Below are 27,858 nucleotides of genomic sequence, written 5' to 3'. Positions count from 1 at the left end.
TAAAAGAAAAAGAATGTTTACTCGCAACCTCATATGTTTAGAAGAACATGGGCTTTAGCTTGGAAGAAAGAAATAGTCTCAGTCCATTTTGGTGTTTGTAATGGATGCTCTCAGAGAGAGAGCATCTTGCCATGTGGCCTCTCTCAAAGGTGGGAAGATCAGCAGGAAAGGGAGAATATTCAAAAATCCCCCAGGACAAAGGAAAAGGAAGTCAGGTAACTAAACCCCACCCATTAGGAAGTTACATCATGGTAAACAGGTACATGGGATATTCCCAAATATCCCTTAAAGTGACCATGCAACATTAGCCTATTCCAACACACTTTTGGTAGGCAGAATAGGGAGCTCTGCACTAGAGGAGTGATGCTGGTGTCCCTTCGAGGTCAGAGGCTGGTGGAGCTGTTTTGAGCTGGGCAAAGGAAGACCTCTTCTCCATCCACCACTACCGCCCAGCATGGCAGGTCGGGAGTTTGGATTTCAGTTTTAATCTTACAAGATATAGAGTGACCTGCATTTGTCTGGTTTTCTTCTTGTTTGTTTTTGATTATCCATATAGCTTAGAAAAAGTCTCCTGGTTCCTTAAGAAATAGTGTTTCTTCTGATTATGCACATTAACTAGGGATGGGCAAATCTGTCAATTTCAGTTTGTCTCTGTTTCTCATTTCACCAGTTTTAAATTTAGTTCATCACATTTCCACATAAGTTTGAGGGTTGTTTTTTTTTAAAAAAAAAACCATCACAAACATTTGTCAGTATTTTTCTTCACTTCTCATAGTATGCATATTTTGTATTAAATTTTTCCTAATATACACATTTATGTAAGCAATTTTCCTGAGTAAAATGAACGTTTGTATGTTATTTTCACTAATAAATGAAGTTTTTGCACACTTGCCTCCAATATACACATTTCTGTACACATTTTTGTTGGAGAATCACATCATAAAGTTCAGAGCTGTGTGGATTTCAAAGGATTAGCTGCAATGCAATTTGTTGATTACTTCAGGAAATGCGAATTACGTAGATTCACATTAAACTGCAACCAAGATTAATTTCTCCCCATCCCCAACATTAAATCCATCAGATTGGCAAGTGCCAGATACAAGGGCTTTTTGGTGATGGCCTCATATTTGTATAACTTCCTCCCAGGGGATATACTTTTGGGTCCATCTTGGTTAGTTCTTAAATGAGCCTTGAATTCAAGCAAAGTTTCAGTTTGTACCTAGCTAAGATGTTGGGCTGTGCATTTAATTGTATAAACTGTTTCTATTTTTTTTTTCATAACCACTTACATCTGTTTTATCTGGCTTGCTGTGCTGACCTGTGTGGTGTTTTTCAAACTGCTATTTTAGTTTTGTAATTACAGTAAGATTATTTTAATTGTGTTTTATGTTTTAATCAGGCATACAAGTTCCCATTGGGAGGGCTTTCAAAGGTGGCCTTATAAACGCCAGAATTAAACAAACAAACACACCAACCAGTAGCAGTTGGTGGGATGGCAAAGGTAGGGCAGTGTTGCGTACCTGGACTCTGGATGCTGAACATCGCTGCTGCTTACTGAAAGGGAGGGGGTGAGGTGTGGCCAGAGCGGCATGAGGAGCGAGAAGTGTTGTGGGTGTGCTGGCAGAGCCAATCCAACGCTCCTGCCATGGCACCTGCATCACGCCTAATATCTTCCCTTCTCCCTCTTAATAAGTGGCAGTGACACTTGTTGTCTGGAAGCCAGGCACATAACACTTTCACTGCCCTACCTCCCACTACTGCCACCAATATTACTTCCCCCTTGTGGGTGCCTATGCACCGTTCTCTTTTTGAGCCACACATAGCTTGGCCACTGCTCTGTCCTGGTCCTGAGGTGCTGCTCATGGGGTACAGGAAGGCAGGTTGGTGGATTCAGCACTATGGGAGCTCTAAGTGAACAACTTCCTCTGAGGAGGGCTAGAGGTGAACTGAGAACTTTTGAGCCTCTGCTTCCAGTCCACCTCTCCTATGCTGTTCCCCCTTTGGTGGACAAGGACACTTCTTAAAGGACCACTGATCTGGCTTAAAGATGGGTGCATCACCTTTGTTCCATGGCGTCTTTCCTGGTGCATTCTGTAGGCCATTGGATCAGCAGGGTACTGTGAGAGGCACTTAGTTCCTCAGGAGTTGGCAAGACATCTGACATTTTCCTGGCTCAGACTCTGCAGGCCCTAGTGCTGTGGCATCTAATTCAGCAGTCTCCTGTTTACCTGCCTCAGCTTCAGTGGGTCCCACCAGTATCAGATTCAAAGCCAGGATTCTGGTCCAGCACCTCAGTCAATGGCCTGTAGCTTCTGATTCAGTATCCTGGTCACTGTGGGTAATGACAGCAGCAAGCCACAAACTGATTATCAAGTGTTTGTGGCTAAAGCTGCAATTCTACCCCAACTTATTTGAGAGTAAGTCTCAGTTAATTCAATAGGAATTCCCTTTAAAAAGACATGCATGGGGTTGTACTGTTAAGTAACACAAGGTCTTTCCATCTGACATTTTGCAGTATTAGCAAGGATTGAGTGAAAAAGCATGTATGTGATTTCCTTTTTTAATCTCTTATCTGTTCCCCAAACTCATGAGCACCAAACAAGCATTAATATGCCCTCTTTACCATTTCCCTTTCAGCACATCTGATTCCTACTTTCCACATATCCTCGAGTTGTATGAAGGGGACAAACCACCTACTCACAATTTTGTAGATGACTTCTTTCAACAAGGCACTGAATAATAAACATTCATTTGCCTAACATCTATGGAGGTCTTCAATCCTCTTACATCTTGCTGGATTAGATGCGCCTTTAGCCTTATTCAGCCAAGCTTTTCTCATGTTCTTACCTACAGCTTTCTCCAATTACTCAATAAATTGTTTGCTTCTTTGATAATCCCAGCAAGAGAAATTTGTACATTTCAGATGTTCAGTCATTAAAGCCACTTCCATCAGTCTCAGTTGGATAGTTAATCCTGTCAGGTGTTGCTGACCTCTGTAAAAATGTGGGGTTGGGATGGAAACCAAAAAAGATGAGACATAGTTATTAGGACATTACCCGACTTGATTTTACATAGCACTCTTTCACAGGAGAAAAAACAATCCTTGCAGAATAACATTTTTAAACCTGTCAATTTTTATGTTTTTTTTTTTAATGAACCGTTCCCTTTTCTTTTCTAGGAATCAATAACAGGTATGAGATAAAAGAGGAAAATGGAGAGTTGCCAAGTGTTAATAATTTTGTCACTTCCCGAGACTCTCACTGTGTCAGCCATTACTGGGTTTTCTAGGTGGGTATATGTAACTTGTTCCCTTCAAGAGATGTACAGGAGGAATTTCCTCCCTGTTCTCCCCCACCCCCAAATTTCTCCATTAAACAGGTGCTTTCTCCCCGGATGGTAAAATTTGCCTCTTCTCCATTAAACAAGATAACTAGTCAAGGAATTAATTGCTCTCTAAAAGATTTATAAAAATCCAGCCAGCATGCTCTGAGAGATTTGCCATTCTTAAGATATTTAATAATAACATCACCTACATTCTTATGTCTGTGATTGGTGCATTAATCCTTGCTATATCTTCCCTGGTTAGTGCAAGAAAGTTAACTGAGTCCAAATAAACCTTAATTTTACTCTTACCTGAATTCTTTCCAATGTAAAAAGTCTCAGCATAAAATGTGGGAAATTCATCACAAATTCCATTATGGCTGGCATGGCTAACTTCATTTGGCCTGAGGGCTGCAAGCCAGCATCGGGTGTAGCCAGACTCCCCACACTCTTGCACACACCCAAATACCTCTCCTCAGCTGATCCATGCAGATCATCAGAGGAATTTATTGTCTCCTCCCTGTCCAACAAATGATTGGTCTAATAACTAGGAAAGGGTTCTGAGCTGGGTGGAGAGTTTTAAACCTCTTTGTCCACTCCAGTACTATGTCTACTTTATTTATTTATTTATTGCCATTGCTGCCAAAGTTAGTGCAGATGGGAGGAGGCAGAAAAAGATCTTTGGGGGCTGGATCAGGCTCCTGAGCTGGTGGTTAGCCCCCCCCCGCCATAGGGGTTTGTAGGTATGAATAGACCATGACTTATTCCTAGATGCTCAACCTTTGCTAACAATGCTAAGACTTAACAATGCTAAAACTACAATCTTCATGACATGTGGTCTTTCCTGCTTCCAAACTCACAGCTTTGCATGACATAAACCAGAATGCTTGAATCTTGTTAATTTCCAGTAGGTTTTTTTTAATGAATTGTTGCAGAATGTTACCTTTTAAATCTGGAATCTGCTTTAGCCCCCTTGTTTTGCAACTGACATGTGATCTCTCTCTCATCCCTGTTTGCCTCTTTTTCTTCAAACCTGAGTTAAAATCAAACCAAGCCAAGCTCTTTGAAGGCATCCCATTTAATCTGAGTGTTGGCTTGTTAATATGTGTAGGCTGCTTTCTGAGTACAACTCTTTCAAGGCAGCTTACATAACAGGAGTTCAAAATACATCTTTAATATTTATTACATTTCTTTCCTGTCCTTCCTTCCAAAGAAGCCCAGGATGACTAAGCAGCAAAACAATACCATTAAAATTGGGTTGTTTTTTTAACAACATTTAAAAACGTTAAGAACATTGAAAAACATTGAAAAACAGCCTTATAGCTGATAATTTCAAGGGTGTCAGGAACGGTGTCTCTGAGCCATCATATGCCTTGATGGACAGGAATGTTTTAAAATAATGAAGGAGACAGATGCAACTTACCGGGGAAGGCATTCCACAAACTGGGAACCACCACCAAGAAGACCTTGTTAGCACCAACTGGGCAACGCCATCAGCGATACAAAACATTACATGCAATATAACCTCTACAAACGACCCAGAACAATAATAAACCAGTGGCAACTAAAAAAATAACAAAAACATTATTTTTGTAAAAACATGAGTTAAAAATACCCCAACAAAGAAAGTCGTCACAATCATGTGTAAACCATGTGACACAAGTAGGTCTTCAAGGTCTTTCAAATAGACTAAAGTGTGGGAGCCTTCCAATATTAGTTAATTGCATAGCTATGGGGGCCACAACATTCTCCTCTTCTCCTGCATGCTCCTTTTTTTTTTAAAAGGTAAATATTTTTTCTCTTTTTTTAGCCCTTATTTACCCCTAAGCATCTCATGGCCTGACCACATTACTGGAAATATGGCCATAGCCACAGAAACCTCTTCTGCACCCAACGATGTCAAATGAGATCTAATCTGGAATACAGAATGCTATGCAGGAGAAGTCTATGTTAAATATTTGCTGAGAGATAAAATCTCATGGGTGTTGCGAGAATTTCTCAAATTTTGAATTTGGCACCGAACGTTGTTCCATTCCACATATTTGCAAGCTCAATGGACTGACCTAGTTGCCTGCGGCCTTCTGTGGATTTTCCCAACATGGGATTTTAAACCAGCACTTTGAATATCACCTCAGCAGGCAGGCTCTCCCTTTCCCAACCGCTGCCTCTGCTGCGGCTATTAGCACTGCTGCTAAAGCCCTCCCCATTCTTTCTTTGCTCTACTTGCCCTCTTCCCTCCCCATTCTTGTGATTTGTGTACATGTGAAAGCATTTCTCTTTCTCTGCAGAGTCTCTCGAAGCAGCAGCAGGAGAAAGGAGGGATGGAAAAGGGGGGGATAAGCGTGTCACTCATACGCAGTCTCTCTCTCACACACGCACACATACATGGTGGGGGAGAGAAAAATTAAAGGGCACAAAACGACAGAGGAGGCTGCAGGGGGGAAGAGGCAAGTGAAGGGGGGAGAGAAAAAAGGAGCTCTTAAGCAAAAGGCACTTGGTTCTTCCTGGGCATTTCAATGAAAGAAAGATAGGAACATCATTATTTCTCAAGGGGGAAAAAGCCAAATTGATAAAAGAAAAGTGGCAGCGAAATGAACACGAACTTACTGCCTGCAAGGCGGATGGAACAAGATCCGAAACGGAGCACTAAATGGACTCTGTCCCTAGTTTGGACTTTGGCTTCTCTCCTGTAACGCCAGCTTGGTCTCTGTCAAGAAGTGCCCCACCCAGTGGCTTTGTGGTGCTCTGACATTCTGCAAACTCTGTATACCCTGGTTCAGGGATGCCAGCTCACCCCAAGTCGTGGTCAGGAGGAACCATGCTGTGCCTGTCAGTCATATTTCTTACAGAAAAAACAGTCACCACCTTACCAGTTTCATGGAACATGCCTCTGCTATGAGCGATGGGAAGCCAGCAGCTCTGGATAGGCTAAAGAAGAAAGTTGCTATGAAGCCTTCCTGAAGGCTTATTAGTGACATGGTTGTTGGGAGGCTAAACAAAAGAGTGCCGTTTTGCTAGCAGGTGCTCTCCGTCATTATGAGGAAGCATGATTGATTTCCTCAAAAATAAATCGCTTGCCAAAGTGGACTGCTGTGAGGCACGAAGTGGAACTAAGCGGAACTTGTTAATTCCCTTTCGACTTTCTTTCATTTGCTAAAAGTACCTAATTATACAAATGCAAATCGGCAAATCGGAAAGAAAAGGAAGAGTTTATATTTGGCAAACTGCATTCTGCTAGCCCTCCTCTCAGAGGTAAGCCTGCTGAGAAACCAATGAACCTTCCACCATGCCCTAAATGACAACAGGGTGAAAAGAAGAACGGCAGGTCTTGGATTCTCTCTCCAGTGGGAAATGGTTGGTATCTAATGTAATCTTTATACTAGAAGACAAGGGTCCATCAAGCCCATTGTCATTTCTCTGGTTGTAGCTGGAATGGATGGGAAGGATGTAATGATATGCACCATGCATCATTCACCACAAGTCTTTAGGACAGGGCTGGGGAACCACTTCTGCCCCGAGGGCCAGGACTGAACGTGGCCAGCCTTCCAAGACCACATTCCAATGGTGGATGTGGGTAAAAGGCATAAATGGGTGTGGGGAAAGTGGGTGAGGCCAAAGCGAAGAGGGTGTGATTAAAGACAAATCAGAACAATAAACAAAGAGCAGTGTGTCTATTACGAGGCGAGCACAGATGCAAAGTCTCCCCTCAAAGCAGCAACCAGTTCAAAGCATCAAGGTCCATATCACACATCAAGCAATGTAGAGCAATAAGACAGCAAACCCCTCATGAGCAAACCATGGGGGGGGGACATCATGTGCAAAACACAGGAAAGTTAATAAACCATCATTTCAGTTCTCAAGACACCAATTATAAGCAACAAATAAGCTGATTATGAGCTAACCACAGGGTGGGGGGGGCGCAGGATCTCTGAACACAGCCACCACGCAGGCACAAACACAGTCCCCTATCACACACTCACAAGCATGAAATGATTTAGACATGGTGACGTGCAGCACACCCGTCTTCTTATAAGAATGCACCATTTCACAACTGCAAAATAAGTTCCGCAAAGAAGTCTTACTGTTCAGCCGAGAAGGGAACTTCCAGATAGTTGCTGTTTGGGGGTGGGATTCAATCACATGCTGGCAAATTCAGGTTTTGAAATTATGGTTGCTTGGGAGGTCTTACACAACAAACCTGCTTTTACAATATACTGGACTTTTTGCGATAAAAATGCACTGGAAAATGTGGGAGAATACTTGCGTTAACCTCTCTGCAAACAAATCAGAATGAAAGTTCAATAAACAGACCATCTGGATGCGCCCCAAGTCTCTGCCACTTTTCAAAAGTTTAAAAGAGTGTGCTGTCTGGCACTCTGAAGTCTCCGGTGTGCAAGAGGGGGAAGTTCATCAGAAGCCGCATTCAGAGTAGCCTTGGCAACTGTCTTAGCAACTGGATGCAGGATGTTAAAAAGGTGCCAGTTTCAAAGGTGCATTAAGAAAAACTGGCTGTTCATAGAAAAAGCAATGCTGCAGTTAGAATTTACAAGCTGTGGCTGTTGTGGAAAGTGCGTATAGCAGCATGGGCAACTGGGGTCAACCAGAGTGAGTGGCAAGTGATGTCAGATGATGGACTGCCTTCAAGTCGATTTCGACTTATGGCGACCCTATGAATAGGGTTTTCATGAGGCTGAGATGCAGTGACTGGCCCAATGAATGAATGAATGAATGAATCTTTATTTTTACCCCGCCCTTTTTCCAAAACTGGAACTCAGGGCAGCTTACAAATAAAAACTACACATAGGTAAAAAAACATACAAAATATACAATTAAAATAGAATTAAACTATTCGTGACATTAAAACCATGAAACATACACTTAAGATACTAAGACAATTTAAAACATTAAGGTCACCCAGTGAGCTTCATGGCTGTGTGGGGATTCGAACCCTGGTCTCCCAGGTCATAGTCCAACACCTTAACCCAGCCTTTCCCAACCAGTGTGCCTCCAGATGTTGTTGGACCAGAACTCCCATCAGCCTCAGCCAGCATAGCCAATGGTCAGGAAAGATGGGAGTTGTGGTTCAACAACATCTGGAGGCACACTGGTTGGGAAAGGCTGCCTTAACCACTACACCACACTGGCTATCACATGATTGGAAGGTGGGCGGGCTTTGGAAGAAATGGCTTCATGGACCATTTGGAGGAGCCTGAGGGGCCTAATGCTGCCCTGGGCTCTTACTGGGAGGAAGGGCGGGATATAAATCTAATAAATAAAATAAAATAATAAATAAATAAACCAATAGGCCTGTGGGCTGGAGGATCCTCATTACTGCTCTAGAAGATGTCTATCATTTAGGGACAGCCTAAAACTGAGGATGTACTGTCTTCCTGCTGACATTTCTACGGTCTATGAAATGTTCCATTCTGGCATTTAATTCTACACTGGACGTCAGAGCTCACCTTGAAATGTGGTCAACAGCAAAAAAAAGAAAAGAAAAGAAAGCCCCCCACAACTGGAAGTCCTCATATATAAAATGGCATGGGTGTGAGAGAGCAAGAGCATGGGGTGGGGGCGGGAAGCTGTAGACTTGGACAGTCTCCATACCTCACCCAAGAGGATGAGGAGCTATTTAAAGGAGCAGTCAGCTTCATTCCACTTCACTCTGCCTTCAGAGCGTAAGAGCCCTGCTGGATCAGGCCAGTGGCCCATCTAGTCCAGCATCCTGTTCTCAGAGTGGCCAATCAGATGCCCATGGGAAGCCTGCAAGCAGGACATGAGTGCAAGAACACTCTCCCCACTTGTGTTCTTCAGCAAACATGTGCTTCCCAATGACTGGTATTTTATCTTTTTTCCAGAAGGAACAAGATTCGCTTCGCATTGACTTCCACAGACTCTTTTATGAACACGGTCTATACAAATTTGACTAGTGCTATGCTTGTTTACTCAGAAATAAGTCCCACTTTATTCATTGGAGCTTACTGTGATGTAAATGTGCACGGCATTGCAGTCTTAGCAGATTTTGTGGAATCCAGCCTACAGCCTTAAACCCCTTAAGATCAAATTGCGGCTGAATCCTGAAAAGACAGAGGTGTTATGTGTCCAGAGTCCAGGTGGGGGAGAGATGGCCTGTTCTGGATGGGGTTGGATTCCACTGGAAGAAGCACGTCTGCAGCTTGGGGGTACTCTTGGATCCAATGTTGTCACTGGAGGCCCAGGTGGCCTCAGTGGCTAGGCGTGCCTTTTCCCAGCTCCTTCTGGTTCAACAGTTTTGGCCCTTTTGGAGAGAAATGACTTGACCACAGTATTCCATGCTCTGGTAACTCCCAGATTGGATTATTGTAATGTGCTCTAAATGGGGCTGCCCTTGAAGATGATTTGGAAACTTCAAGTGGTCCAAAATGCAGCAGCCAGCCTATTGGCAGGGGTTCCTTTAAGATCTCATATAACCCCTATTTTAAAACAGCTGCATTAGTTGCCTGTTCATTTCTAGGCCCAATTCAGGGTGCTCACATTAATGTTTAAAGCCCTAAATGACTTAGGTCCCATATATCTGAAAGACCTCCTCCTTCCCTACAACACCTCTCAGGTGTTGATATCAGTAGAGGGGGCCCTTTTGGTAGTTCCACCACCTCAGAAGTTCAGGGTGGCGGCGGCCCGGGAGGAGGCATTTTCTTTAGCAGTCCCTACATTGTCGAACTCCCTCCCCATCAGATTTAAACAAATATTGAAGACACTCCTCTTTACTCTGGCCTCTGACACCTGAGACATGTAGTTTTAGGACCCACCCGATTTTGGGGTTTTAGGTTGTTTTAAAATTGTTTTTAATGTCACATTTAAAAATTGTTATAACCCGCCCTGGGATCTTTGGGTAAAGGGTGGGTAATAGATGATGGTGATGATGATTAGTGAGTTTTTTGCTTTTACCTTGTTTATTTATTCTTCACTTACCTTCGGTATTAATCAGTGGCAACCTTCACATCAGAGTGAGTGTTTGTCTTGAAATACTTCCCTGTCCATTTCCATTCCAGGATTCCAGTTTCCTGTTCTTGCATTCCTTGTTTTCTGTTGTGCAATTGCAAAACAGATGTGTGCTAGTTTTAACAGTTTAATAGACAACACATCAAACAATTGAATTCACAAGCTGATACAAACCAATTGTATTAAAGGCCAGCACTGAATGCTGCCAGGTCTCCCCATTACAGGTGCTTTATACACACACTTTATCCAGCTACATCAAGGTGACTTGTGGTGCAGGCTAACATGTCAGAGTTCAGAGACCTGTTCCTACAGAACAGCAGCATGTAATTCCTCACATCATCTAAATTGGCACTGCTCCAAGCCAGCCCGAAAAGATACATCATTCCATGCTACTTTCTGGCTGAAGTGGAAGAAATCCAGATGAGTCACTGTCATTTGAAAAAGAGTGTGGACATATTGCAAAAAAATCTGTGTGAATGGCTCTCAAGCATTTCTTATGTTAGAGTGTGGTCTAGGTCACTGTTCTTCAACCAGATGTTGTTGGACTACAACTCCCATCATCCTTGGCCGTTGGCTAAGCTGACTGAGATTGATGGGAGTTGTAATCCAACAACATCTGGAAACTCAAGGTTGAAGAACAACGGTCTAGGTCATTTAGACTGGGTGGACCAAGCCATATGCCTATTGAAACACTCTTGCCGTGATGTAGCAGCCAGTTCTGTGACAGATCAAAGTTCTATTCACGTATTCTTTTGATGGCAAAATAGTGTTTCATAGATCCCAGTCTCTGAGCAGTGAGAAGTTCCAGGAGTCTCCACATGCACCATGAGTTTGGTTACCTCCGAATGAAGGTCACTGGAGGCTTACAGCATTTCTGTGATATAAAGTTTATTTGCAGTCATGCTGAGCATAAGGTGAAAGGTTCATAGCATTATCATGCCAACATATCCTGCTCCCCCATTTGGATTCCAGGGGAGCCCCCAATGCCATAGCATTTTATACATTAAATTGCTTGAAATATTAATTGGTAGTATTCTTTGATTCCTTAAGTGTCTGTTTCTAGAGATGCCCAGGTCTCAATGTCAAAAGCCCGGGTGTCAGGATACATGTGAGAACTGCAGCCTTTTGTGTAAATTCATACTTCTTTATACTACTTAAATTATAGTAATTACTTCTAAATGTTCATCTATGCATGTAAGTTAGCACATGCAAGCTTTATGCAAATCCTGGCCATCTTTTGGTGATGCATTTCTCCCTTTTTGGCAATGTGTAAGTGGCTCAGCCCTACCCATTCTCCTGGGACTTGAAAATACGCTGGAGTCATGAGCTCTTTGGGGAATCTCCCAGGATGATGACATAGAAAACAATTATTATTGTAAATAATAAACATAAGCTATTATTATTATTATTATTTAATACAAATACTAATACTAATACTACTAATAAAATTTATATCCCACCCTCCCAGTAGGAGCACAGGGTGGCAAACAATGAACACCAGTGATGGAATTAAAGTCACTGCAGAATATGTTGGCTAATAGGAGTGAATGGTTAATCTGGAAATCTCTGTTTAAATGAGATATATATATCAGATATTGGCTAAGACGACACCACTAACACCAGATAAGAGGAGGGGCAGATATGTCTGTTTGTGAAAAAAGCAGCACTTTGCATTTGGGAACAGCCAGAGGCAGAGAAAGACAACTGAGAGAGTGGGCTAAAAGGCTCCTTGTTGCGCAAGGGCTTCCCTTTGGGGTATCTGAGGTCAGGTATCAGAGCTGCAGCCTTGTAGGGATGCCTGCTGTTTGCCCCCACTTATGCTCTACTCATATATTTGCAACCAAAGCAAATTCTGCTACGAAAATGCTTTCTTATCCAAAGGAAACCAAACGTAAGTAACTTCAGCTAAGGAATGTGGGGTACTCATAACAATACTAACAATGTAATCACAGCTTGGAAAAGTTACTTGTTTTGAACTACAACTCCCATCAGCCCCAGCCAGCATGGCCACTGGATTGGGCTGATGGGAGTTGTAGTTCAAAAAAGTAACTTTTCCAGGCTCTGAATGTAATATGTTATAAATGGATAACCTGACACTGCTAAGATCACTTGCCCCTTCATTTTACTTTCTTTATTATTATAGGTACTGTGCTACAGGAATATAGTCTCTCTCTCTCTCTCTCTCTCACTCTCTCTCGCTCTCTATAAAAAAAATCCGCCTCCTAAGCATTGATTGTAAGAATGATAATCTTATATTTCCTTTTAAAATATCAATATTTCCTCTAAAGCGTTGGTATTTTTAAAGGAAATATCAGTTTTTCCTTCAAAATATCGATATTTTCTTTTAAAATATCGATATTAATATCAACATTTTTTCCGAGCAGAAAAAAAAATGGGTCAGTAAAAGCAGTGGCTAGCGAATACAGAACAAACTCGAATTGATGTTAGCTTGTTAGGTCAATGGAATGCTTCCAAACCAAACTGGCCAATGCTCTCTCTCTCTCTCTCTCTCGCTCTCTCTCTCTCGCTCTCTCTCACACACACACACCCTGAGCAATTGTTCTGGCTGCAGAACAAGAAAGGAATAATTAAGATCCTGACAGCAGGAAGCAATGAACCAAATGGCCAATTCATAACATAGTCACGAGAAGTGAACAGGAAACAACCAATTAAAGGACCAGTAAGCTGGAGGAAGCAGAAATTCTCTAGCATTTTATGCGAATTTATCCTAACACACACATTTTTGTAGGTAGTTTTGACTAATACACCCATTTTTTGGCAAGCAATTTCATATAATGTATTTGTGTGTGTTATTTTGACTCCTATATTCATTTTTATGCATACTTTCCCCAGCATATACATTTTTGTAAACATTGGTTAGTTGGAGAACTGCATTGCAAAATTCAAATACATGCGAATTTCAAAGGATGGCTGTGTTTCAGTTTTCATATTGTTTTGGAAAGTGTGAATTTGATAGATTTGGCTTGAAATGCAAACTGAATCAAATTTCTCACCCTTCCCTAATCACCCTTTCTAATAAGGAGCTAATTCATAGTTCTCCCATTTTATCATCAAAACAACCATGTGAAGTAGTTTAGGTTGAGAGAGTCATGCCTGTGTGCGGATTTGAATTGAGGTCTCCCTGGTCCTAGTCCAGCACTTTAGCCGCTATATCACACTGGCTCACCTTCCAGCTTTTACCTCCTGAAGTAGCTCCCACCAGCTCCATCCTGACTAATCAGGATCGAATCAGGTCATTCCTTATTTCCGTATGGGGCTTATCTGCCCTAGTAAACATCATGCCCTCTGCTCCTCTTTGTAATGAACCTGGGTGGTTGCAGGTGTTTCCATCTCAAGCTGATGTGTAGCATCAGGAAATGAGCCTCCAAATAACTAAGGTAAGGTCATCGTGGCTGCTGAGGAATTTGGTTTTGGTTTTTCGGTCTGCTGAGATATTGCTCGCAATCAGCTTCATTACTCTGAACTGTGCTGTTCAGCACCGGCATCACATCATTCACGTTCCATACCCTCTAGCGTTTCACTGATGAATATCCCATATAATGCCCCAGTTCTTATACCACAGATTACTGTCTAAGCCTACGCCCCCTGCCTATGCCCTGATAGTGAAGGATGGGCTTTGCCTGCTGACAACTCTACTCATTTACTCTCCAGTAGTATTTTCCATATTGGAAAAAGTTGCTTGCACTTTACATTAACGATATATTAAAAGAAGAAAAATATAATTGTCCTCCAAGCGGTTATCAGCAGTTCAGAATGAGTTGCACAATGATATGAAATGGCAGGCTGATGGCACATGCATACACATTAGAAGCAAAATGTATCCACCACTACCACCTCATTGTCTGTTTTTCCCAAGTTGAGCATGCATATGATATGGCAGCTCTTACACTGGCATAGTGGTGGTAGTGTATCTCTGGTCCTGACATAATCTGAGCATAGTGATCTTTGTCAACCTGGTGCTCTTCCGATGTTTTGGACTACAACTCCCATCGTATGCTAATATAGGTGAGGAAAGGTTGTAGCTCAGGGGCAGAGCATCTGCTTTACCTGCAGAAGATCTAGCTCCAACCCCTGGCCTCTCCAGATAGAGATAGGAAAGAACCACTGCTAGTCTGTAAACAAGAAGTTCAGTTCTCCACATTTCCGAATCACTTTGCAAAACTATTTTTTTAAAGGCCTCAAGGAAATGCATCAGCATTTTAACATGAGTTTCTTCTAATATACACAGGCAGGGCTGGCCCCAGACATGCCGGGGCCCTTGGGCACAAGCCTGCCCCGGGCCCTGGTGCTCCCCTTCCATGATTTGCGGCAGGATCGCTGCTACAGATTGCATGGTGAGAGCTTTGGAGCCCCCTCCATTCCCTCGCTCAACCTACCTTTCTTGGCTGTGTTGTGTGGCTGTGCGCGCAGTGCATGCAGCACTGCCCTTAACCAAGATGGTGCCCGAGGTTTCCCTAAGGGGCTGAAGCCTCTGCCGCCATCTTGGCTCATGGCAGGGATGCGTGCTTAGCACACGTGTGCCTTCAGCCAAGTTGGCGGCAGAGGCTTCAGCCCCTTAGGGAAACCTCAGCCATCATCTTGGTTAAGGGCAGGACTGCATGAGCATAGCGCACTGCACACACTGCGCACATAGCCACACAACACAGCTAAGAAAGGTAGGTTGAACGAGGGAATGGTGGGGACTCCAAAGCTCTTGCTGTGCAATCCACGGCAGTGATCCTGCCATGAATCACAAAAGGGGAGCAGAGGGTCCCCTGTAGCCCCAGGGACCCTCGGCCAGGGCCCCACCTGTCTGCCCTTTGGAGCTGGCCCTGCACACATGAATGCAATTTTGACTAATATTCACATTGTGGGAAGCAGTTTCCCTAATAAAATGCAGTTTTGTATGTTATTTTAACGAATACAGGCATACCCCGCTTAACGTTGCCCCGCTTAACGTTGCCTCGCTATAACGTACATGCTCCATTCATCCCCATACCCCGCTTAACGTTTGCGCGCTTTGCAATAACGTATATTTTATCGGCGTGACGCCGCTGCCATCTAGTGGTGATTGCGTGCACTACAAGTGAAGACAATTGCTTCACTTAACAGTTATTTTCGCTTTAAGTATACTCTCCGGTCCCATCGCGAACGTTAAAGTGGGGTATGCCTGTACATGCATTTTTGTACACATTACTTGACTGGAGAACTGCACTGCAAAATTTGGAGAAATGCAAATTTCAAAGCATAGTTTGCTGATTGCTTTGGAAAGTGTTAATTAGGTGGGTTTGCTTTTAAATGCAAACGTAATAGAAATTTCTCCTCCATACCTAAAGAAAAAAGCACACACACGTACAAAGAAGATCCTGCGAACGTGAAGTACGCCCCCCCCACTCTTAAGCACTCTTCTCCAAGGGAAGTAGTCTCCCAGTCTGTTCCAGATTAGGAGCCTGACTGTCTCTTTTAAACCTAAAAGGCTGGGAAATACTTAGCTAATACTTAATTGGGGAGTTAGTGCCATACTTTGCAATAAGGTTTTAGCAGGCTTCAGGTTTTTCAGATCTGCGTTTTGTTTGTTCGTTTTCGTTTTACTCAGGAATGGTCAGAGGAGAAGGGGACCACCAGAGACTTGGGTCTCATAGCACTGGTGTTGCTGCCATGCACCAGGATGGGGCATGGACGGAGCAGGACAGTGGTGAGGTTAGCATGGTGCAGGTACAACAGCTGGAGTGCTGGACTGGCTTTGCTGGTGCACCTGCATTTATTGATTTATTAGATTTATGGTCATCCAGCCACTCTGGGCGACGTACAACATAAAAACATACCATTTACATTAAAGCATTAAAAAAATCTGCATCACCTTGACCTCATTGCCGCCCTACCACGACAGCAATACTGGTGCTCGGAGGCTAGCCCTTCTCCACTGACCACTCCTGATGTAACTAGAACTCCAAGATCTCCCAACCAAAGACAGGTGCAAAAGCCACAGGGTGTATTCAACCAACTTTTTGTGCTAACACAAGGATTAGCACTAGCACAAGGGGAATTCCCCCCCTCCCCCTGCATGTGCCCTATGCCATCCCCAAGTCTGCTCTGGAGGGTTGAGGGAAACCCTAGAACATATGGAGGAGTGAGGAGAGGAGAAGGGGCATTGTTCCTTCACACAAGGACAAATCCTTGCAGTGACAGAACCTTAGCCTTAGCGCCATGTTGAATATAACCCATACACCTGGAATTAAAGAATTGGGCGTCTCTGAGTGCATTCTAAGTTTAGCAATGTGTTTTCTTTATCAGAACTAAACTGAGCTCATAAAAGTCCAGTTCTGGTTACTCCAGTTTTCAGCAGCTTAATTTAAGGCATCTCTTTGCTGCGGCCAGTCAGAAAACCTTGCCATTCTACAGCAAATTGCCCATTTCTGCTTTGCAAATACACTGCAGAATGAGTCATATTGGGATAATAAATGACAGGGAAATATTTTAAAAGGCGACCTGCCCAAGATGCTAGTGCGAGCGCTCATATCAAATGCTGCTGTGCTAAACTAGGCCAAAAGGTGTCATCAAGCACACACATTGAAAGGAGCCTTTTAAAAAATTCCCCATTACCTTGAGTTCCTTCATCAAATTCAGTTGATTGATGCCATAATTTTTATGTAGTGAATTCTCATGCTGTACAGAGAAATACATTAGTCTTGCTTCTGTGAGCCTGGCTAAGGTTTTCTTTCCTACAAGATACCTGCTATGCAAGAGGTTGGACCACTGTATCCATGGGAGTTAAAAATGTCCGCTAGAAAAGGAAAAAGGAGATTGCAAAGAAGGTGAATGAAATCTTTGTGTTTGTTTTCACTGCAGAAGATGTAGGGCAGATACCCATGCCTGAACTGACTTTCTCAGGAAGGGAGTCTGAATTCTCAGTGGCCACAAAATATGACTAGCTGTTGGAGAGAGGTGTGTGTGTGTGTGTGTGTGTAAAAAATGGAAAGCACAGCAGAAGGGGATAGAATATCCTGAAAGAAGATATGGTTCACTGGATGGAATCCAGAACAGGAACATTTCATAATACAACATTTTGTTGCAGGTCCCTCTTGTACATATGCATTTTAAAGAAATGGACAAAGACAGATAGTGGGAAAGAAGCAAACAGAAACAGAGATGGATAGGTCAGTCGGTTACTGATCAGTATCACTTTTGCATGTGTTTATGAGTTTGTTCCATCCCATTTCAGCATCAATCTGTGACTATTATTTTTTTAATCGGCATGAACATTTGTATTTAAATATATATTTTTGAATGTACTTTCTGGTGGAGGGGAATACACATTTCTAAGTATTTTTTCTCGTTTAGAAATGCATTTTGTAAAAAAATATGCATCTGTAAACACATTTTGATATTATTAATTATTAGAACCAAGAACTGCACTGCAAAATTCAGAGAGATGCAAAATCTGCAAAAGCTCAGTTCATATTAGAATTCACAAAGAACAAAGTCATGAAGCATCCCTAAACAGAAAGCAGCCCTTCAACTATAAAAGGCTAGCTACAGTGTGCATTAACTTACCCAACCTTTGGATAAGTTTCTTCATGTGCAGAAACTCCCCTGGCTGTATATGAAGTGGCTCAAATGAATGCTCTCAGCATTACTGAGGAAATGCAAGAGAGCATAGCCTGGCTTCCTGTTAAGTTGGCCAGTGGGCTAAATCAACACATTGAAATTCTGCCAGTGCCTGCCACTAAAGGAGGAATGCTTTGAAAAAGAACACAAGTTTTATCTCATCCCTATTCTGCCTGGATTGATTTCCCCATTATAGGCACCAGTTCCTCCTGAATGACTATAAAGAATGATGAGATTTCTGAGGCACTCGCAGGTGTGACAGTGAGGGAAGAATTTTTGGCACCAAAAGCAATTAATTGATCTCCGAGTGTCAATATGTCCACAGAGCGTGTTGTCTGCCAGAGGGATGAGGACTGTGTGCGTGCCGTGTAGTGGGTTTTGCATATTTCTGATTCAAGTAGCCGAAGGGAGAAGACAGAGGAAGTCTTCGGCTTTGAGTTGAGAATAGCTAATGGCCCTCATCAGCAATATGGATTTATGCTTTGGTACGGGACAGGACAGTGATTCCCATATGGTCTCTACTGTGTCAGGCTGTACAGGGTCACCACTCCTTGTATCAGCATGCAACACACCTTGAGCTGTTATCACAAAGACACACCAAGAAGCCCCTCTCACACAGTGCCAATTCTAATCAGGAAACACAACTGACTTAATGCCCCTCAGCCTGAATTGGAATCAAGATGATTATGAAGCGCTCAACAGCTAGCGGCAGCTAGGAAAGATCGCTGGAGCAAGCTATTTTTTTTTCAAAGCACACATTCAGAGGCACCCTGAAGGGATTTGCAATGATAAAATACAAAATACATAAGCTATTCAAGAAAGCAGTACAAATATAAAGTACTAAATGTTTTCATCAAAAGAAAAGTAATCTAAAACAGCAGAAAATATTCACCCCCTCCACACAAGATGAGTACCAGCAGCTACTAAAAGGCTGACCGACTGTGCTGTCAAAATACCCAAGAGAATAAAAGCATCTTTGCCTGGCACTGAAAATATAATAAAGTTGCCACCAGATGAGCTTTCACAGGGAGAGCATTCCACAATGGGGGGGCTACCACAGAAAAGACCCATTCTCTCATTGCCATCCTCCAAACATCTCTTGGAGGGGGCATACAGAGAAGGGCCTTAGATGTTTGATCTCGGGGTCCAGGTAGCTTCATATGGGGAAAAGTGGTCCATGGGGTATTGGAGTCCCAAGCCATGCAAGAGTTTTTAGGTCAAAACAGCACTTTGAATTGGAGTCAGAAATGGAGTTGCTGCTGCCAAGGACAGTTCAGTGTATGTGATGATGGTGGAAGTAACTCTTCTGGCCTACTCAGGAACATGGGGCAATGCATGGCGGTGCTAGCCCAGAATGGCACGGCTGCCTCAGGTGGCAGATGATAAAGGGTAGGGAGGAGGCAGAGCTGTGTGTGCCAGGCAACATGTGTTGGTCAGTGAAGCATGCTGTGAGACTCACAGACAGGGTTTTTAGCAAAGAGAGTGAAACCTGAAGCAGAAGGGTTAAGCTGTGAGAACAGAGCGCCAGGTAAGCCAAGGTCAGTAGCTGGCTGGGAAGCCTGATAAGATGGGATGTTTGGAAAAGCTCAGAGTGGGGGAAACGCTGTCTGTGAAATGAACTGTGTCTAATGTCTTTGCCTAGTAAAGACTCTTACAAGAAACTTGCCTGGCCTGGCTTATTCCTGTTCTATGCAACTCTTGGATTCCTTTCTTGTATGATCTATACACGCACACGCGCAACAGGGGTTATGGGCCCAGCTTATCAAACATGGTAGCGGGTTCGAGAGCTGTTGACGTGACGTTGGTGCAGAGAGAAACAAAGTGCAAGTGAGAGGCAAGTAAGAGTGGGCAACATGGCTGTAAACCTGTTATCCGGGATGCCGATGGAGAGGCTGAATGCTGTAAACTACTCCAGCTGGAAATGGAGAATGAGAGCAGTTCTGATTAAAGAAGAGTTGAATGATGTTGTAGAAAAACCCCCTCCGGCAGCTCCTTCAGCAGCGTGGTTGAAGAAAGACGAGAAAGCGAAGGCTTTTATTACTCTGGGGCTGTCTGATTCTCAACTGTTGCTGGTGAGTAATGAGCCGACAGCTAATCAGATGTGGGAGAAACTAAGAGCCGCTCATGTTCAACAAACTGCGGGGAGCAGGCTGTGTTTAGCACGGAAACTTTATCAGATGCGTTTTACAGATGAAGTGACTATGACAGAGCATCTGGCTGAATTTCGTAGATTAAATGCTGAGCTGCAAGATAGAGGAGTGCATCATAGTGACATTCAGATGGTCTATATCCTGTTATCTTCATTTGATCAAAAATGGGACGTCACGGTCTCTAGCCTGGAAACTTTACCTGACGGACATCTGAATTTGGACTTTGTAGAACAGAAACTTCAACAAGAGTGGAATAGAAGACAAGAGAATAAGAAAGCAGAGATAAAAGAGACTGTGGCTGTACAACAACAACAAAATCAAATAAGCAGGCAAGAGAATAAAATATGTTACTTTTGTGGGTCACGTGGACATATACAGAGACATTGTTTAAAGAAGAGGAATAACAGGGACTTTGAAAGTCAGAGAACAAGCGTGAACTTTGTTACTAAGGGGACAATAAACCCATTAACTCTAAGTGGCTTCTCGACAGTGGAGCGTCTAAATGCCTAATCACAGACTCTAGTTTATTTTACACTTCAAAGCCGACGCAGCAGAAGCTTTATCTGGCTGACGGATCGACTCAGGACGCGATTGCAACAGGCACGCTCAAGTTGGGTAATTTGGGAACTATTTTGACAGATGTATTATTAGTTTCTGGTTTAAAATATAACATTCTATCAGTAAGAAAATTGGCTCAAATAGGTTGTAAAGTTACATTTGAAGGGGATAGATGTTTTGTGAGAAAAGATGGTGAAATATGCATGCAAGGGAAATTACAGAACCAAATGTTTATGGTTGAGTGCAATCTTGATAAACACACGTGTGCTTGGATAGCAGTTAATAAAGATAAACATGATAATTGCCTGGCCTGGCTTATTCCTGTTCTATGCAACTCTTGGATTCCTTCCTTGTATGATCTATACACGCACACGCGCAACAACATGTCCAACATTCCCTGAGCTAGCCTGCTAAGCTACACTGTCTTGTCACTCATTTTAATGTACAATTCAACTGGGCTCCTACTGGAGGAAGGGCAGGATTATTCTTATTATCATGATCATTACCATCATTATTATTTAATACTAATAATAATTTAATTTATTTAATTAATACATTAAATTAAGTATAATTAAACTATTAATTATTATTAATAATGAATAAAATAAAATATTAATTACTTATTTATTTAATTAATTAATTATAATAAACTATTTATTTTTATTAATAATAATAATTAATAAAATATAATAATAATAATAATAATAATAATAATAATAATAATAATAATAATAATAATAATAATAATAATAATAAAACTTCCAGTGCGATCTGCATTTGTAGATGAAATGAGGGAATACATCATCTTGTTCCATGCTACGGTGTAAAATCTATCTATTTATCTGATGCATACATATAAATCGGATTAATCAGCAGGAACTATAGATTTTCTTTTGGCAGAAAGCAGTGCCCTAGTTGTGCCCTCCCCAATCTGGTGTCCTACAGATGTTGTTGGACTCCAGCTCCTGTCAGCCCCAGCCATCATTGTTGATGATCAGGGATGATGGGAGTTGTAGTCCAACATCAGCAGGAGGGCCACAGGTTCCTAATCCCTGCTTTAGACAAACAACAACACTGCATCACATTCTTAGCCAGGATGACAGTGGAAGGGAGGCGGGAAGAGAAGGGCAAAGGCAAAGGAAACCCCTGTGTTAAAACAGCTGCACTGGTTGCCAGCTGGTTTCCAGACCCAATTCAAGGTGCACACATTGGTGTTTAAAGCCCTAAACAACTTAGGCTCCAAATATCTGAAAGGCTGCCTCTATCCCTACTAACTCTTTGGGTATTGAGATTGGCAGAGGGGGGCGCTCTTGGTGGTTCCTCCACCACCCTCAGAAGTGTGGGGAACAGCAACCCAGGGAGCACATTCTCTGTGGCAACCCTTGAATTGTGGAACTCCCTCCCCCACAAAGATGCAGCTAACACCTTGGCTGTATACTGAAGACTTCCCCTGGCCTTTTCCCAGGTCAGGAATTTTTGTGGGATTCACCTCATCGGTTTTGTTTAATCCGTTCTGTACTGCTTATGCTAGGAACTGTTTTCGTTGCTTTTATAATTGTATGTAAACTGTTTTACTTCTTTTACTAGTTTTTACTTGTATGATTATATTGCTCTCGGGAGGGTAAGAAATCTGATAAACAAACAAACCAAGACTTCATGCACAGAGGTGTGAATACGCTGTCATTTCTGTCTGGGGGCCAGACCAAAACATTTTTGCTGCTTGAGGCAAAGGACAATATGTTGTCCCCTCCCCATTCCACATACAGAAACTGGCTGGACTGGCAGCTGACTCTTAATCCGATGCTGGTGATAGGACAGTGTCCTCCACTACACCTGAGGGCACCTGCAACTCAGGGCAGTAGGTTAGTTTAGAGGGGTAAGGACATGTTGTGTAGCATGCACAGCTCTGTCCTCCAACAGAGGGGAATGGCCTCAGGGTCTTAGGAGGAACAGCCAGGGAGGAGCTGCTGCTGCCGCCATCCCACCCCCCCAAAAATCTGCCACCTGAAGCAGTCTCCTCACCTTGCCTAATGATAGGGCTGGCCTTGTTTTTGGCTGCATTTAACAACTGGAAACAAGGGGAAAGGCGTCAGTGACACTGCCGTGAGAGCCGCCAGAGTCTTTTAGAGAAGAAAGAATTTTGCCGCAGATGACTTACTGCATTTGCCTTGGATCAGAACAGGAGAATGAACTTCATTCTCCTGCTTCTCCTTGTTTGGCGTACCAAATTCAAAAGATGGGATGCCATTGGGCCAAAGGAAACCAGGCCTGGGCTGTGCCTGCAAGCTGCTACAGATGGATCCCTGTGTAATGAAGCATGTCACCCAAAGTTGGCTCTGTTTGCAAACAGGAGGATCTTCTGGCAGGAGCAAAGTCATCCTCTGAGTCGTACAGCCTGTTCCCTGTGCATAGCCTAGGTGCTTGCATTTGTTGGCACCTAGGCTACGTTAAAAGCTGGCATCATACCCCAGTGGGCATGGTGCCACCTGAACAGATGGGCACAAGTGCAAGCGTATTCAAAAGAAGCCGTACACATCAGCTTAACGCTTGAACTTTTTTTTATGAGATGAGGATGTCGGCACAGGAGGCGCAGTGTAACAGCAGTTTGAGGGACTCTTCAGCAAGCTTAGTGGAGAGCCATTGATTCAAAATATTTAGAACGAAAGTCACCTGGAAGCTGAACAAACTAAAATGGCCTGGCTGTGGAAGGAAACCATGTCCACCTGGGTGAGGAAAGGGGTGGGGCAGATCATCAGGCAGAATGAAGGGGGTGGTATTGTCACCCAACCCAGTTCCTTCTTCTCTGAGACTCCAGGCTTCATCACTGACCATGAACAGTCATGGTGAAGTTCCTTCCTTCCTGTCCTTCCAGCCATGCCCATCTGCCTTACTCACAACTAGGACTTCACTTCTAGGCAGGCTATTATTCATGAGGAGGACTCACTCCAGATCAAGGGAATTTGGAGAAGGTGCCCTAGAGGGGTTGGCCAATGGTAGACTTGCTGCTTCCCCCATTACTCCCCACTTTCCCCAGTGGTGGCTGGTCTGTGTTGGGACTTGTAGGGCAGAAGGCCAAGGGTAGGCAGAGACGGAGGCAGTGCCAGGCAGAGCCAACTCATTTTCCTTTTGTCCCCATCCACCTTGCTGCTGAATTCCTCAAGGGCAACACTGAGGCTATGGAGGAGGAAGAGGAAGTTGCCAGGCAGAGCCACGCCCTGGACTTGGGGTAATTAAGACGGCAGACAGTGGGGTAAGGCTGAGATCAGACTCAGGTTGATGGAGCAGAGCCCCATTTGCTTTAATAGACCCCCCTCCCGTGTCCTTTCTGCCTATCATGGACCTTCCTCCTGCATCTGGGGGCTTTGGCAAAGTGGAGGGTGCCCCTTGAATCCCCACGCTTAAACATGTATATCTCATCTTTTGAGGTTCAAGGCAGATTACACAGAACACATTAAGGCTCCAGTCCTCACTCCTCACTGCCACTGTTGCATCCGCAGCCTAGCCGCTCATGTCGACGGTGGCAGAGGGTGGGCAGGCAGGCAGAGTGGGCCTGATGCTGGCCACTGCTGACTGTGAGATTGGCTCAGGATCCAGCAGATCCCTCCCACGTTGGCTTAGCTCCTCCCTCTCTCTGCCCTTGGAACACCCCGTTTTGGGGCTTTCCCCTGGACTCTGCTGCCCAGAATTACCATCAGTGGACCTCCTGCCTCCCTGCGACGTTGGTGGGTGTCTGGCTGAGCAAGCAGAAGTGAGCAGAGGGATGTCTCCACTCAATCCAGTCTTCCTTCTGTAGCCCAGGATAGGGGAGTTTGGATGGCAGCCTAAGACTGCAATTCTGGACTCATTTACCCAGGAGCAGAGCTTGGAAAAGTTACTTTTTTGAACTACAACTCCCATCAGTCCAATCCAGTGGCCATGCTGGCTGGGGCTGATGGGAGTTGTAGTTTAAAAAAAGTAACTTTTCCAAGCTCTGCCCAGGAGCAAGCCCTCTTGAACTTTTGAGTAGGCAAGCGTAGAATTGCACTGTAAAAAAGAACAGTTTAAAAAACAAACTGTTGAACTATAATAAAAGCAATCAACCATTGTTAAGTTAGTGTGAGCTCAAAAAGCCGAATCATTCTAGTTTTGGTTAATAACATAAGTCCAGAGAGGGTGCGATCCATATTGGTCACATTTTTTTCCGGATGTCCGCTGAACATCTGCTTGCTATACTGAAGCCCGAATTATGCCATCATGCCTGTCCTGATTAATGATGGCATGAACCCATTTGGCTGTTCCAGGGCTCGGCCCACACCTGGAAGGGCACAGTAGTTTCTGCTCCTGCCACTTCCCAAGAAGGAGGAGGTGAAGAAGGATCCTCTCTTTTTAAGCAGTGGTGGTGGAAGAAAATTAGAAGACAAATGAGGAAAATCCAGGGGGGGGGGAAACAGACCTCCTCCCCTGAAAAAAGTTCCCTCCCGCAAAACCCAGTTTCCCCCCCAGCCTTCACATTTCTATTCCCACCCCACTCCTAAAAATAGGACCTTTCCTGCAAACCCTGGATGGTCTTCCAGAAAGCCAACCTCCTCAGCATTTCCTGGTTACATTATGCTGTTGTCCTTCTGAAGTGCATGTCTGCCCTCTGGAATCATAACAACTAGGTATGTGGTGAGGTTCTCCTCCCCTTTTCTTTTTTAAAGCATGGGGATTATTATTATGATTTCAATTTCTATCCCACCTTTCCGTTCAAGGGAGAACTGGATTTTATCTCGCCAACCATGAGTTTCCAAAGCCATGTTTGCCAAGATAACACGAACACCAGTGCCAGATTTAGGAAGAAGCCAAGTAAGCCATGGCTTAGGGTCTCACATGATGAGGGGCCTCTAAATATATTGAAGATAACTAAGAAGATTTATTATAATTGAAATAGCTTTGGCTTAAATAACCTTTCATATAAAATCCACCACCAAAATTCTGAACCCTGACCTTTTCATTCTAATCCACATCCAATCCCATCAACTTCCCTTCTAGGGCTCCTGGACTACTTGCAGCAACCATGGGTTGCCCAACCTCATGAGGAGACAGTGGGAGCTAGCCTGCCAACATGTCCTGAAGTCCTGCTCCATGCCAGGCATCATTTTCACTAATCCTCTCCTTGCAGCTGAGGAAAATATGTATTCCATGTATTGGAAAATACATGCAAGATCAGTTTGTATTTCGAGAAGATAGGTGAAATCTAGCAATTGCCCCTTTGATGCACCGCTAAGGGGCCTGAATCTGCTTAATAATCTGCTTTTAAATGTAGCTGTGCCATTGCAATATTTGAAACTCCTTTCAGGCTGTAAAAATGAATGACAGAAATGAATGACAGGGGAGGGGCTATGGTCTTCAGTTTCATATATGCTAATTCAGAAATCATAAGGTATTTGATAATGCAAATAATGCTTTTTGCAAGAAGTGTTTTATTTAGTTCTTTTGCATTGCATCTTTGTTTACATATATATGCAAATATAATGGTTTACCATTTATTGTTTTCATTACCCTTTCAATTATAACGTAAAACACTTTTTCTCCCTTTATTTTTAAGGTATGGGGCCTCTGAATCTTGACAAGGCTTAGAGCCTCAGCATGTCTTAATCCAGCCCTGATGAACACAGATAGGGAACGCTGTCTTGGGAGAATGGGTGGGTGGTAGAGAGCATTGGTTAACCCTTCCTGTGACAAGTTGTTCCCAGGATCTCCCCCCTGCCGCCAGCTGTGCTTACTTGCTGTTTCTGAAGGGAAAATGATTAACACCAAGCTACAAGAGCATTTGCAGAGGAGTCTCAGCTAGGGGAAGAAGTACGAAGTACCACACTCCCTCCCTACTGATTGACCCCTTCAGCTGCATTTGCCTTACAAAGAAAATCCATGCCATTCTGCTCACCTTTAATAAATGCTGGCTATTCTAATAGAAGCACCACCACTTCATTCAATTCTTATCTATGGGCACAGCGCTTTCTAAAAGCAGGCTTGACAAGTCCCTACCCCAAGGGCCCTGCAATCTAAAACAGCCAAGCTAATGCTACTTGTTTAAATGCACTTGTTTATCCTGAAACTTCAGCTTTCAAAATGCATGCCAGCATCACTTACGAATTTATTTTGCCGCAGAGCTGTGTGTTCAGTCAAATAGCTGGGCTGCACAAAATCCCGTTGTTGATCTTGTGGAGTGGAACATTTCTGTAAAAGATGGAAACAGCTTTTAATTAGAAAGGCAATGATTTTTGGTTTTTTTGGTTTTTAAGTGAGAATGCAAACCAACGAGAAAACAAAATTACAAACGTGTTTTAGCATTGTTCACAGAGCTAGCAGAATGCCGTTTTAAGAAAATGTTGGGAAATTTTGACCCAGCCCAAATGTTGAAAACATTTGACCTAACCTGATATACACTCTTGTGGAATGGATAGTACACTCAGTTCTTTATTCCAGAAGGTGTGTTAGAAAAGAAGGCACAAATGTCACGTCTGGTAAACAAGACCAGACAAATTTAATCTTTGCTGTGTGTACTAATCTTTTACTGCCTTATGTTTGTGGATTTCCTCTGTATTTTTGAAAATAAAAATGATCTAAAAAAGAAAAACTTTGACTAGATGCAAAAGGGAAAAAAAATAACTTTGAGCACGATGGCTTGCTGTATAAGTAGCCAGAAAGCTTCAAGACAACATTCGCAGCTTCCCTCTTATCCTTTAGTTAAGCCAGTTTGGAGCTGTGTGCAGGACTGTCAACATTCCCTGAAAAGTCCCACCAACAATTTCTGGTAGCTGCTGTACTTTACTCTGGAGCACATTTAATTTATCATTAACCAGTGTGATATTTCCCCAGGCAACAACCAATGGCCAGGACGATCTTTAAAAAAAAACAAACCCACCCAGGCATTCTTCCCAGAACATCTGAAAGCTTTTGGCAGTAGGGTTGATGCACACACAGACAATTTACAGCCATTTTACATCAGCAGATTTTTATTTATTTTTTTGCTTTTGCTTTTATGGCTTTTAAGATTTCAGTTGCAGCTGCACCTGTACCCATTATGGAGTAATTCATTACTTGCAGTTGCCTGGTAAAAGCTGCCGAAACTGGTTCTACTATTTATATTCAGCATGGGATAAGTCTCATAAAACTAGGGTTTAATTTCCAGCTCCAGTACCCTATCTGTATGGTCTTCTGTCAATAAGCCAATTTAGCTGCACATGGTCCAGAGACATGGCAGAGAAATCCCAAAGCT

At 43.2% G+C, this 27,858-nt stretch overlaps 1 long non-coding RNA gene across 1 annotated transcript; it reads right to left on the bottom strand.

Moving 5' to 3' along the window:
- On the bottom strand, positions 1-27,383 carry LOC133382873 (uncharacterized). The gene is made up of 6 exons (XR_009762108.1): positions 27,016-27,383; positions 26,730-26,816; positions 10,273-10,386; positions 7,404-7,595; positions 4,745-4,885; positions 1-2,993 (listed from the first exon to the last, which is right to left on the bottom strand). It is a non-coding gene; the product is annotated as an uncharacterized LOC133382873 (long non-coding RNA).
- Positions 27,384-27,858: the final 475 nt, after the last annotated feature.

The sequence above is a fragment of the Rhineura floridana genome, chromosome 4 (genome assembly GCF_030035675.1).
Source record: "Rhineura floridana isolate rRhiFlo1 chromosome 4, rRhiFlo1.hap2, whole genome shotgun sequence".
In the NCBI taxonomy this organism is placed as follows: Eukaryota; Metazoa; Chordata; class Lepidosauria; order Squamata; family Rhineuridae; genus Rhineura; species Rhineura floridana.
The sequence above is the reverse complement of the archived record's forward strand: the minus strand, read 5'-3'. Positions and strand labels throughout refer to the sequence as shown.